A 12,752-nucleotide genomic window follows, 5' to 3' on the forward strand; every position below is an offset into this window, starting at 1 on the left:
CAGGAGAGAATGCCCTTCCATGGAAAACAACCATATGTGCAATCATCCTGCAGAGGATCATTTCTATTCTGCTTCAAGGCTCTGGACAATGAAAAAAGAAATAGCTAGAGTTGTAATCCAAAACAAACTCAGTATGCATACAAACAAGGTTTTATGTTGGATGCACTAGCCAGAGAAATAAATATAAATATAAATATAAATATAAATATAAATATAAATATAAATATAAATATAAATATAAATAATATAAATATAAATATAAATATAAATATAAATATAAATATAAATATAAATATAAGTATAAATATAAATATAAATAATATAAATATAATACAGCCTGTCAGTAAGATGTTCTCATCTGTCAGGGATGACAGAGACATGCAGAATCCCATAGGTCATTGTAACTAGATTCTAACACCTCACATGCTATGACTTTCCCGACAGCCTTGAAGAAGGCTATTGACAACTACTGAGGCTTTAGGTTGCATATTATCAGAAGAGGAAAGCCTGAAAACCAGAGAAATCACTCAATGTAAATCCAACACATGATCAGATCTGCCCCTCGTACCCATACTACAGAACTTTGCTCTAGCAGCCAACCTAGCAAGGATAGCAAGATACCATCACTGTGTTCTCTATCACAACTAAGCCAATAAAAAAGAAACATGATGCAGACCAGATCTGCTGAGGAGTCAAGGGCTGGGTGGTTCATCTTCATCCTTGCTTTTTCCCAACCAAGCAAATCTCACAGTCTGTCAAGTTTGGGGAGATCTACTTTAGGAAGAAGGGCTGCAGTAATTGTGAGCCTTTCTAGCAATTTTAGGTGGATCACCCATGTAGCGTATACGATGTTGTGGTGGTTTTACCCAGCTGAGCAGCTGAACTTCACCACAAACTCTCTCTCATGGGCTGCAGCTCCAGCCCAGGGTTTGCTCCTGTGGGGGCTCACCATGGGCTGCAGCCTCCTCCAAGCCACATCCACCTGCTCCACCGGGGGCTCCTCCAGGGGCTGCAGTGTGGAGATCTGCTCCATGTGGGATCCATGGGCTGCAGGGGGACAGCCTGCTCCACCAGGGGCCTCTCCACAGGCTGCAGCGGAACTGCTGCTGCCTGCGTGGAGCACCTCCTGCCCTCCTGCTGCACTGACCTCGTTCAGGGGGGGCTGCAGGGCTGCTTCTAACTCCTCTCTCCCAGCTGCTGTGGTGCAGCAGGGCTTTTTGTTTGTTTGTTGTTGTTTGCTTTTTTGTTTGTTTGTTTTACCCTTTCTTAAATCTTTTCTCCGAGACGTCTAAACAACTTTACTCATTGGTTTGGCTCTGGGCAGTGGCAGGTCCTTTTTGAAGCTGGCTGAAACTGGCACTTAACATGGGGCAGTTTCTGGACTCTTCTCACAGAGGCCACCCCTGCAGCCTCCGGCCACCACAACCTTGTGATGTAAACCCAACAGAAATGAATAAATTGTCACTGATCACAAATCTTCACCATTCTTGTTTGTGCACATTGTGCACAATGTGAAATGAATAGCACCTAAACAGCATGTGTAAACATTTTACATATACATATATTACAGAATTCGTCCTCACTATTGTCACCATTATTAGCTGTTTCACCACAATAATCAAGGATTTAAATGCAGAGATAAGGAGAAGCTAAAGTCTCTTATTGGCATTACCAAAGTAATTTGGTTCACACAGGTTACCATCAAGGGACAGTAAGTCTATAGGTAAATACATGTATTTTGTAAGACATTTATTGTTTTAAAATATCTTTACCCCTCACAAAATGTTGACTTTTTTCTGCTAAAATAAAATGATTATTTTTTTCAGTTTCTTTCTCTACCCAGTCTGAATATCCAATGAGAGAAATACAGCTATGCAAACCCAGCTGGACATTCACAGTTATGAATTGTCCAGCTTAAATTCATTTCTAGTCTCAGGCTGGAGACAGTACAAAATTCTTATCCTCTCCAGTAAAGAACAAGGCTTCATAGCACGTAGTAAAATCAGAATGCGCAGCTCATTCAGTTTCTAGGACATAATTCTCAGGTGAGTGATCAACAGTGAAATAACTAAGAAGATGTTTCTTTTATATCATGTTGAGGGCATGCAGACCTACTCATTTGAGAAAACAGAGGAAGTTTTGCTGGTATTTTTAAGTCTCTCATAGTGATTGTCTTCAATCTTGCTGCTTCTCTGTGTTCTTGTCCTTGCCTCAGAATGCAAAATGGATCCTTAGGAAAGGCAATCTATGGAATAGCCTATAAAATTTACATTTCTTACATATTTTCTCTGTGGAAAGTATTTTAGCTTCTACAGTATTGCTCCAATTGCTCTGAAATTATAGACAGTTTACCTTTTAATTCTTCTTTTTTTTTTTTTTTAATAGTCTTGAACTACCCTCTGTAGCTGAATCAGAGATAAAAGCCTATTTCTAACTGCTCATGAAATCATTTTCACTCGTGCTAGATCTCAAAATGTCCAAAATAACCCTGTGGGAGTTTTATGGGCAGCAGGGTTTGAATATTGAACAATGTTTATAGAGGGGTTAAAATCTTTTTGCAGAACTCGCAATGGCTTTGCCATTTCAGAAATAAAAAGGAAATTGTTTGGGGACCAAATTTTTTTTTTTTTTCATTATTTACTTTCTGGTCCTGTGAGATCACTGTGCCATGAAAAGAATAAGAACAACCCGTACAAACATATTTGCCTACAAATATAAGGACAATAATTGAAGTCCAGCTTACACCTTCAAAGAGTAATCCTTGTCCAGGACCTGAGAGCCTGAATCCACATGGTGTTTAAGTTTATGGTGTAAATAAATGAAAAAAATGTCTCCAATTGAAGTATCTTTCTTTTTCTTATGGTTCAGCGTAAAATAGTACATTAGAATTATTGTTCCTACTCACTTGGATTTAGTGGCATTCGGGACGTCACATAAGTTATGATCCATTGTTCTGTATGTTGAATAGATATCAAATGACAGTTCCTGTGAAGAAAAATATACAATTTACACAGGTAGTAAAAGCTGATACAGGATTAAGCAGTTGGGCACAATGAATAAATTGCTCTAAGACAATCACATCTGCTTTGATCAGTATAAATGACTAGTTAAGAAATCAAACACGCTCCTTCATGAAAAAGGGCAAATTTTAATAACTTACACTTGAAACAAAACACTGCCATATTTGCCAAAGATGAACAAGCAGTAATCAATGATGCATCCACCCTTAAGAAAGTATATGTAAAAATCTATGTGAACTTTTCAGTTCCCAGTCTTGTCTTGAATTTATGTTTCAGTGCTATATCTTTCAAACACTAATCTCTAACTGTGCTGAATCAACACCTCCACAAGAACAGCAGGAAAGGGAAATACTAGTACTTGAGGCTCCAGTCAGCAAATGCAGAAGAGCTAGGTAGCTTGGCAACAGGGGCACAAGTAATCTTTAAAATTTCATCCATTTAATTCCTCAGGGAGAAAACTCTTAGTGAGCTGAGGTTGCTACTAAAGTGATTGTACAGCACCTACAGTAACTGATCAATTTAAAAATGCAATAAAAAAATAGAATGATTGAAAGAAGTACAGGGCAACTGATTTTTTTTTTTTTCCTCTTAGGATTACTTAGATTTGCAGGTTAGCAATGAATAGCTGTTATCTAGAGGACACCTGGAGAGATTAATTCTTACAGTATTGTATAGTCTTAATTCAGGTAGGCTTCAATTCCTTATTATTTCCTTGAAACACTGCCATCTCAGTAGAACTATAAAAATAAAAAATAAAACCAGAAGAAAGAAAAAAAAAAAACACATACACTCAAAGAACCTGTGAGGTAAACAGCTTGTTTTTAAAAGTCAGTTTCCAATCCTGTTTACGTTTATTGTCCCTAATATTCAAAAGAATTCAGAAGGCTGAACAAAAACACTTACAGATTTGAAACAAATAAAATGGTTTATAGAGAATTAGCTATAATGTATAATGTATCATTCTTTATAAATATAGCCAACTATATCAACAGTTCTCTGGTTCTCTGGTGTTATTCGTGAGCTCTTCTAAGTGGTCAGGAAAATGTTGATAGCCTAGAGGCCACATTTACCTTAAAAAAAATAAAAAATTATACAAGGAATTTTATCACAGAATGTTCAGTGACACTAATACTACCTTGCAACATGCAACAAGGTAGAATTATGCACTTCCATGCACAGAGAGGCTATGTTCAGAAGTCCTTACATTTAACATGACTACCACTACCATTTGTACTTGCTTACATTACACCTATTTTAACAATATTTTTTCAGTCTAGATTCCTAACAATACCATTTTGGACATTTATGCTGAGAGCTTTTTACCTGAGCAACTGATATGAGAAGATATCCAAATTACACCACTGTTGTTGCTGTTCACAGCCCAGAAGACCTACTCCTCAGTCCCCAGACAAGGAATTAACCCCTAAAGATGACCGTTTTGTACAATTTATAGGCTGGGTCTTGTGATTCTTGAATTCTGTAAAGGCTTGTGCATAAGGCTTTCTATCCGAAAGGTGTTAATTAGAATTTTTGTTTGTTTAAAGCAGAGCTCCTTTTCCAGATTGGCAGGGAAACAGAAGAGAGAATAGTGGAAGGGACCCTTCCAACCTTTCTGTGCTCTCTTCATCAACTCCTCCTATTCATAAGCAAAACCCTTCACTTTTTCTCCACAGCTACCCTCTCGCCGCTCCCTTCCAGAGGATGAAGAAGGGAGGGGAGGGGGGAAGGGCAGATCTTCTGTTTCGGAAGTGCTGAGACCCTTGATAGAACTGGAACTTCTGGTGCCATTGAGAAAAAGCTTCCAGCACTTGCTGGAGTAACTGAACTCTCAAGTACTTTGAAAGTTGGCAGCTGCAACTCTTGTCAGTACCACTTAAAGAAGTGTCCTTGGTAAATTTAGAGCTTGTGAACAAATAGAATATGATTAATTTTGTTGCCACTCCTAACAAAGACCAAATCCCAGTGAATCAACTATGTGGGAACCAAAATACCACAGTAACAGGCACTTCAGAAATACATCATAAAGCCTGTTCTGTAAACATGATGGGTTAAATCTTAGCCCTACTGAAGCGAAAGCTCACTCGAAATCAAAGAATACTACTTAGTGTTCCTCTAGGGAAATTGTTCAAAGGCTTATCCTGCCAACAGCACCAGGCTGCTTCTCATACCTTGCTCTAGTATTAGCTCTGCCTGCCGGCAGGTTGCATCTGCTGTGCAATCTTGAATAATTCACTCACATCTCACCTCTGTGCCCTGAACCTGTCTCTGACACTAAAGCTTTGCTTTAACAGGAGATGGGAGGCTTCCTGCAACATAATGCAAGCAGCTGCTACTCGGTACCCAAATGCTGCTATTATATTACCTCTGGCAACAACTGCAAGCGTACTATATCTAGTCTATCTTCAGAGAACTGGGGATTTTGTTTTGTTGCTACCATCCTATAAACACCATCTTCTTTCCACTCATGAATCTGGGCAATATAAAAGCGAAATTGCCTAACAGAAAAAGAAGCCATGAAAGGACTCACAAATCTATCACAGACAGGCCCCTATGTGGTAAGCAGGATGACGGCATGTTCCAAAATGAGATAATGCATTCTGAATTGTGAAAGAGAAACAGATAATTTAAGGAAAAAGTCATTGAGGTTTGCTGCTAAAAGCTGTTCAGAATCATGTTAACCTCCAAATAGGTAACAAATTAATCTCTATAAAATCAGGCAAGGTCATCCAAAGCTAACAGTTTCAGCTCAGCACTGAACACACAGTCTGGATGCTCTTTGAACAATGCTGAGTTCATATAAACAACCAAGCAATAAGCACCCTAACACACAGGCTGTTCAACAAGTACTGAAAAATGCAATTTGAGCAATGTGATAAAAAAACATGGCTATAGCACCATGTGGAATAGAGCAGACATACTCAAAAAGCATCTAGGTAATTGACCCTCCACCACTACAGCTATACCTTGAGACCATTCAAACCTGTGGAAGAATTTCACCTGAAATACCCAGATACAGTACCAAGTTTTATTTCTGCATTGGCATCCTCATGAAGTCAAAGTGGGCTCCTGATGAGAAAATACACAGTATTTACCTTCTTTTGCTGCCTATGCAGCAGTCGTTATGGAGTATTTGTCATGCCTAAATCTATTATCTTCTGTATGGTAAAGACACTCAGAACGGAAATGGAACTACTTATTTTGGAAAATAACCAGAACAATACAGTCTGAAGGGGCACAAAAGCAGCTGCATATTTGGCCAAAGTTAGATGACTAGTGAATCTCTTGGCACAGGCCATAGGAAGAATTAGGTTCTGGAATAATGCACATCTATGGATGTCTGCAGCTTGCTCTTCACAAGTGCTTCAGTGCCTCTCTCTTGCTTTTTCACAGCAGTGATGTAGTCATCCTGTGTCCTGTCTATAATTCAGTGCTTATAATTTCTTAGTGACCACAAAAAGTCTTTCTGCTTTCTGTTACCCTCTTTTCAGGCATAATAGTTTCCTGGAATAAAAGAGAGGTATATTTCACTCAGTTCTAAACGAAGCTAGTACCTAGTGCATATTTTTAAAGTTTAAAACTAGCACTAAAAAGCAAACAAGGCTTCACATCTTCCTTAAAATTATGTCAAAATACAAGGACAGAGGGAAATTATTTTCAGACAGGGCATCAGTCTAAAAACTGTTGACCTCTCTCTGATGTTACATTCAAATATATAGCAATAGTCTTGATCACTTTAATGAGAGCCATTTTACGGGTATCATAAACCATAAATATCTATAGTATTAAAAATGATTTCTCTAATTTAAATTTATTTAAAATGATTTCTCTAATAATGCCTCTAAGTATCATCATCCTCTGGAAAGTAGATGAGACTATTATGAACAGGAATATATGCAGCTGTTAGCCATACAGCTTCATAGAATATTTACATGTTAGGCAGCTCCTCTTCTGCAGATGCCCTAAAGCAGCTTATTTAGTGTTTGCAAGCTTCTCTTTAACTATTTTTATTATTCTAATATCTGTTTGTACCAGCCAGGTGTTAAATTTATATTCCTTACTTTTTGCTCTTCCTCTGTTGACTACAGCACATTACAATACTTCTCTGTTTTTCAGATATATTCTTATCTTCCCAGGTAAGGCCTCTACTATTTATTTTTTTCTTTAAGAGCTTTCTACATATGTCTTAAGTTCTGTTGGGTGGCGGGGGGGAGGCTTCCTCAGCTTTGGTTTAGCTTCATCTGATCAAGGTTTTCTCTAAGATTTCTGATCTCGCTATCTTACTGTTGGAAATAATATTGTTTAAAAACTGATTAAAAACAAAATATTCTTCCATTATTTCAACTTATTTACAAAAGTAAGTCTAAAATATATTCAAACATATTTTACTTTTTCCAAGAAGAAAGTCAATAAATTTTTCAAAACCTGTACTGCCCATTCTTGACAAAACCCAAGCTGATAAATTAAGTTTTGCATACATGACAGAGATGTGGGAACTTTACTCATAATTAACCACCATTTGCCTTCACCAAAGAGTAAGCAACAGCAGAGGAGACAAAGAGAGCATAGATGCTTTTTATGAACTATCAGACACTGATATACAGTGCATATTGTAGTACCTTAAAGCATTATCATAACAAGGTAGCATAAGAAAATCTTCACTACTGAAGGAAAACCCAAAATTTATTGAAGCTAACTAAAATTGGTAGTTTATCCTTTCCTTTTATTCCTTTAGATGTCAATATCCACCTCCCAGTCTGATGGTTAGGTTCTCCTTCAAAGATGCTTGCTTTTGTACTTAATCACTGAATACAACTGAAACATTAGATAAAAATACATTTTTAAAGACCTATTTTTCCTTTATTCTATTTTGGTTTTTCTTCCTATCACTTAGAAGTACATAACTCCCAGACTTTTCTGTAGGGAGCAGTAGAGTTACCATGTTTTACACTATACCTAGTACATTTTCTTCTATATTGCTCCCTGTGGTTCAAGCAGAGACCTAATACGCAAACCCAGTTCCTTTGTGGTAGAAAGCAAAATTGCATATTGAGTCAGGCTTATTACTTAGTATAATATTATATCTAAACAAGATAATAATAAAAATAACAACATAATATTTCTTTCACACTGAGGAATAATAGTAATAACAAAGCATGCTAACTGATTTCCCAAAAGGCCATAAAAATGAACAAAGATCTAGTTTCTGTGTTTAGAAATTTCCAAAGCTGTCACCGCAGAGAACCATATGTCAAGACAACAAATTTGGTCTTTTTTTTTTTTTTTTTTAACTTCTTAACTCATGACAGTCATGATTCTTTGTGGTTTCTCCACCTCAAACAATACATGCATTAATGCCTTCCTGCTTTACTCCTTCCTCTGCGTTAGGCCAGCATGAGCAATCAGGGAAGCTGGAAAAAAAAATCATCTAGCAAAATAGACAGTTAGGCTGCCCACGTTGTTATTGCTCCTAAGAAGCTATTGACCATATTTCATCTTTGAAAAGTGCTCAAATTTTGTACTAGGTCCATATTTTTCTGTAGTCCAAAGACTTGTCTACAGGCATTTTTCAAGTGCAGCTACATTTGCATAGAGGCTGCTTCAGCTGCTGGCACTGTAACCCTCTTCCTCTTGGGTCACTTTGCTCAGCAACTTCTCCCAGGTGCAAAGAGACTCCACAAAGCAAGATACACAAAGTTGAAGAATACATAGCAATTATTTACTTGTGAATGCAGATCAGAGCTGCCTAGGACTACAGAGCAGGATGACACATAGACATTAACATGCTTACTACTTGTGGCAAGCAATGACTTGTCAGTGATCTCTGTTGCTCCTCAGAATGGGCTAATCCTCAGCCTTGCTGAGTTGTCAACTTCTAATTCACTTTTTTTTTTTTTTCTCTTATGATTTAATACCTTTTCATGTCTGCATTCTTCCTTTTGAATCCTTCAGAATTAAACATAATTGGCATCTTCATTTTCAGAGTAAAGCTAAGCTGTCACACTGCTGTGCATCACCAAATTAGACTTCAATCACAAACTGCTGGAACCCCAGCTGGAAGTTAGGGTACCCTTGTAGCATAGCACTATTTATTAACCTATAGAAATAAGAACAGCATTTGAAACAACCCTAACTACAGCAGCATTTTTATAAATGCTCAGATCTTCAATATACTTATCTCCCTATGTAACAAGATTGTTCTTTGAGTTCACACACCTACCTGCACAAAACTATTTCTCTAACTAAATTTCTCTAATTCCTCTAACCAAAATGTTTACAAATAAATATAGGAGCAACGTTTGGAAGTCATTTTCTGCTCTCATTAGCCATACAAAGCCATATAGATTACAGGTCATTGAGGAATACATTATGGGATTTATTTCTCCAGAAAATAAAACTGTTTATCAGACAAATGAAGCACTGAAGTAAAACAAAACCTTGTTATTTTTGTAAATACCTAGATGAAAACATGCAATCAGAAAGGTTTAGGACTTTTAGTTTGAAACCTACGTTAAGATAAAGAGTCCTTCACCAGGTGAGCGTTTACATGCTTGTTCCCATAAAAATTTGCAGTCATCCCACATTTTTGTCATACCTACTGTTTTTTTTTATCACTTTCATCATAGCTCTTGTAAGTGTAGACATTCTTATTCTTTCATAACATTAAGCACAGACAAAGCCCCGTGCATTCAACAGATTCTGTTGATAAGAATCTAAGGGGAAAAAAAGGAAAAAGACACTAAGAAGCCTCTGCTGTGAAAACTCACACTAGAAATGTAACGAACATAATACCAGTTAAGAGACCCGTCCACTCATTCTTTATTTTTTTTTTTGTAATGGACTAAACAAATAAAGCTTTCCATAATTGTCACTACTGGTGAACTGCAAAAACATGTTTTAACTGGTTTCAGTGAGCAGCTCTTGTGAAAGCCATGTCATGTTATGCACTTCTGACATTCTTGTTGCTAGCACCTCTATTTTCACACTGCTGAAATTTGCCTGCTTCCTCCCTTTACAATTATTTTTCATTTTGAAAGGAGAAGAAAACAGAATCATTGGATCTTTGCCAAGAGGCATGTATTCCTAACAGAGCACACACAGTTGTTTTTACCAAAGCAAATAAGGTGAATGAAGGACGGAAGAAAAATAGTTTTTCATCAAACGCAACCATAGTAACATATAGTCACGTAAAAGCTTTTTAAGAAGCTTCTGTATCAAAGACAGAACCACTAGAGACTCAAGTTATTTGAAGCACAGCAAGTTCCAATATCCTAACCAACATAAGTATTTAATTGAAAAAAAAAATAATCAATTTAGAGCCAGAGACTCATAATTTTCTTTTGACAAAAATTTGAAAGACAGATAAGAGCTTGAAACATAGTGTGAGAAAAAGAAGTGAATTGGGTTTACATGGGAAGGGTTAAATAGCAGGGGGGGCTCTTGTTATGAAGACATCTGTCCTCCCAACCAACCACTACATGAGGCCCTGCTTTCCAGGACATGGCTAAGCACTGCTCGTGGATGGGATGTAGAAAACATATTTTTTCATCCTCCTCTTTGCTTCTGCAGAGCCTTTGCATGTTTATTTTTTTTTTCTCTTTTTTTTTTTTTCTCCTTTTTTCCCTTTAATTAAATTACTCTCATGTCAACACATGAGCCTTTTTCTTTCCATCATATTTTCTTCTCCCTCTTTCTTTTGAAGTGGGGGAGCTAAAGAGTGATTGTGGTGGAGTTCAGCTGCCCAGCAAGGGAAAAGCACTAAAACAAGAAAAAGAGCTTTGAGTTTGATACAAAGTCTATTAAGTTAAATAAATTTTAATGTAGATGGACACCGAGTGCTGAATACTAATGTGAATGCATACTGAATCTTCCTTCATTCAGACTGTAATGAATTTCTAACTTTTTCTGTGTATGTAATCACTTGTAATAAAATAATATCCAGAAAATAAAAGAATTCAGGAGGTACTACCAAATGAATATTACTACAGATGTGTTTTGTGGGTTGCATTTGTTCTGATGGCTTCAAAACGTTATAAATGAAGTCTCAACTCAATCTGAATTTAGTAATATTTATACTTATAAAAGGTATAAAAGGCAAGTAAACAGCGCTGGGTGTGTGGGAAGTCTACGCTCCACCAACACGCACACACGATCATCAAGCATTCTAAATATACAGAACATTGCTTTACATACTAAACCCGAGTATGCCTATACACACGTACAATCAGGACAGGTAACCAACAATCCTTTAAGTTCCATGACTTAACAGTCTCCATTTTCCATTCCTTTTGAACAATATGTCTCGCTTTAAGTTGTCAAGCAACTCAGTCTTCAGGCCTTATGTATCCCATTCTTCCCGGATCGAAGAAAAGCATATCCATCTCCTTTTCAAGGCCAATAGGCCTGGGTCAAAAGGCACGTCCAGGTCAGCAGGGGGCAGAACAGCAAAAGCCTTCGATGGCTGAGGCAGCAGAGGGGCCCGTGGCATAGCAGTCGGATCAGTAAAGGAGCCCGCAGCTCTCTCACTGTCTGGCAAACCACACGTTTCTGACTGTGGTCCCACATGGCTCTTTAAGGCCTCAGAGACTGCTCGCCAGGTGCCAAGCAATCCCACTGCAACCTTGTCATTTTTAGTTGCAGAGTCGCACACCTTGACATCAATTTGGTCCCATGTCTCAGGCTCATAAACTGTCCGATTGTTAATAAGGAGAATAAGCTGTAAGGTTACCAGGACAGTCTTTGTTCCTAAGGACGTATGATTCCCCATAATGCGCAACTGCTTATCAGCGAGAGGCAGTTGTGTGTGCGGGTCCGCCTCTCTCAGCTTCAGCTTCTTCCCAGCTCCGGTACGCCCATTTCCAGCTACTTTCTGTACGAGCTTCTCTGAGCAATTTGCTCAGTGTGGCCGAACCTATCTTCATGAGGCAATCAAAGTGCCTGTTCCCATCCTGGTCTCCATTCTGCCAGCCTGTTCCTCTTCACTTCTTTTTCCTGCTTCTTTATTGATGTAACTTCATCGTGTAGCCTTTGTTTTTTTAATCTTTTTTTTTTTTTTTTTTTTTCTCTTGAGGGCGGGCTCCCCTCTTATACCCTTCTCCCCACAGCAGTTCTTTTCAAAACAACTTTTAATTGGTCAAACAACTTTGAATATTAACAACAACAGCAAACACCCAGAAACTTCCATGCCTTAATGGCTGGAGAACAAGCAACCTGAAAGTTAATGAAGTCTCCTGAATCACCCTTCTTTGTTCCCTCTAAACTCTTTCACATTCCTGATGGCCTCATCGTTAAGAGTCTAATGTTATTAACCACGGGGCTTTCCGACCCCCATGGCCACACTCTCAAATCTCCCCCTTCTTTATTAATATCAACCATTTTCTCGACACGAATTACCACTCCATATATAACATTTCCATGTTAATTTTTTTAAGTGTACCTATTTATATACTATAACGTATACCTGATTTATTTGCTGTCTCTCTGACTTCTGCATGATGCTGTAAGTAAAAATGTGAAAATAATAAAATTCTTGTCAAGTGGTGTTTTTGATCATCAAGATTTCTTGATCTTCAAGAGGTACCATAATTACATCTGGAACATATCAAATTGCTTCTTGAGTTCAGAAACCTACTCTATTATAATCACAACTTTAATGGAATTTGAAATGCAATAATACATGCCAGCAGAGTTGCGTATAGGAAACAAACTAAGTTAATAATTTTAAAACAGTAGCAT

The sequence above is a fragment of the Anas acuta genome, chromosome 4, assembly GCF_963932015.1.
Source record: "Anas acuta chromosome 4, bAnaAcu1.1, whole genome shotgun sequence".
NCBI lineage: Eukaryota > Metazoa > Chordata > Aves > Anseriformes > Anatidae > Anas > Anas acuta.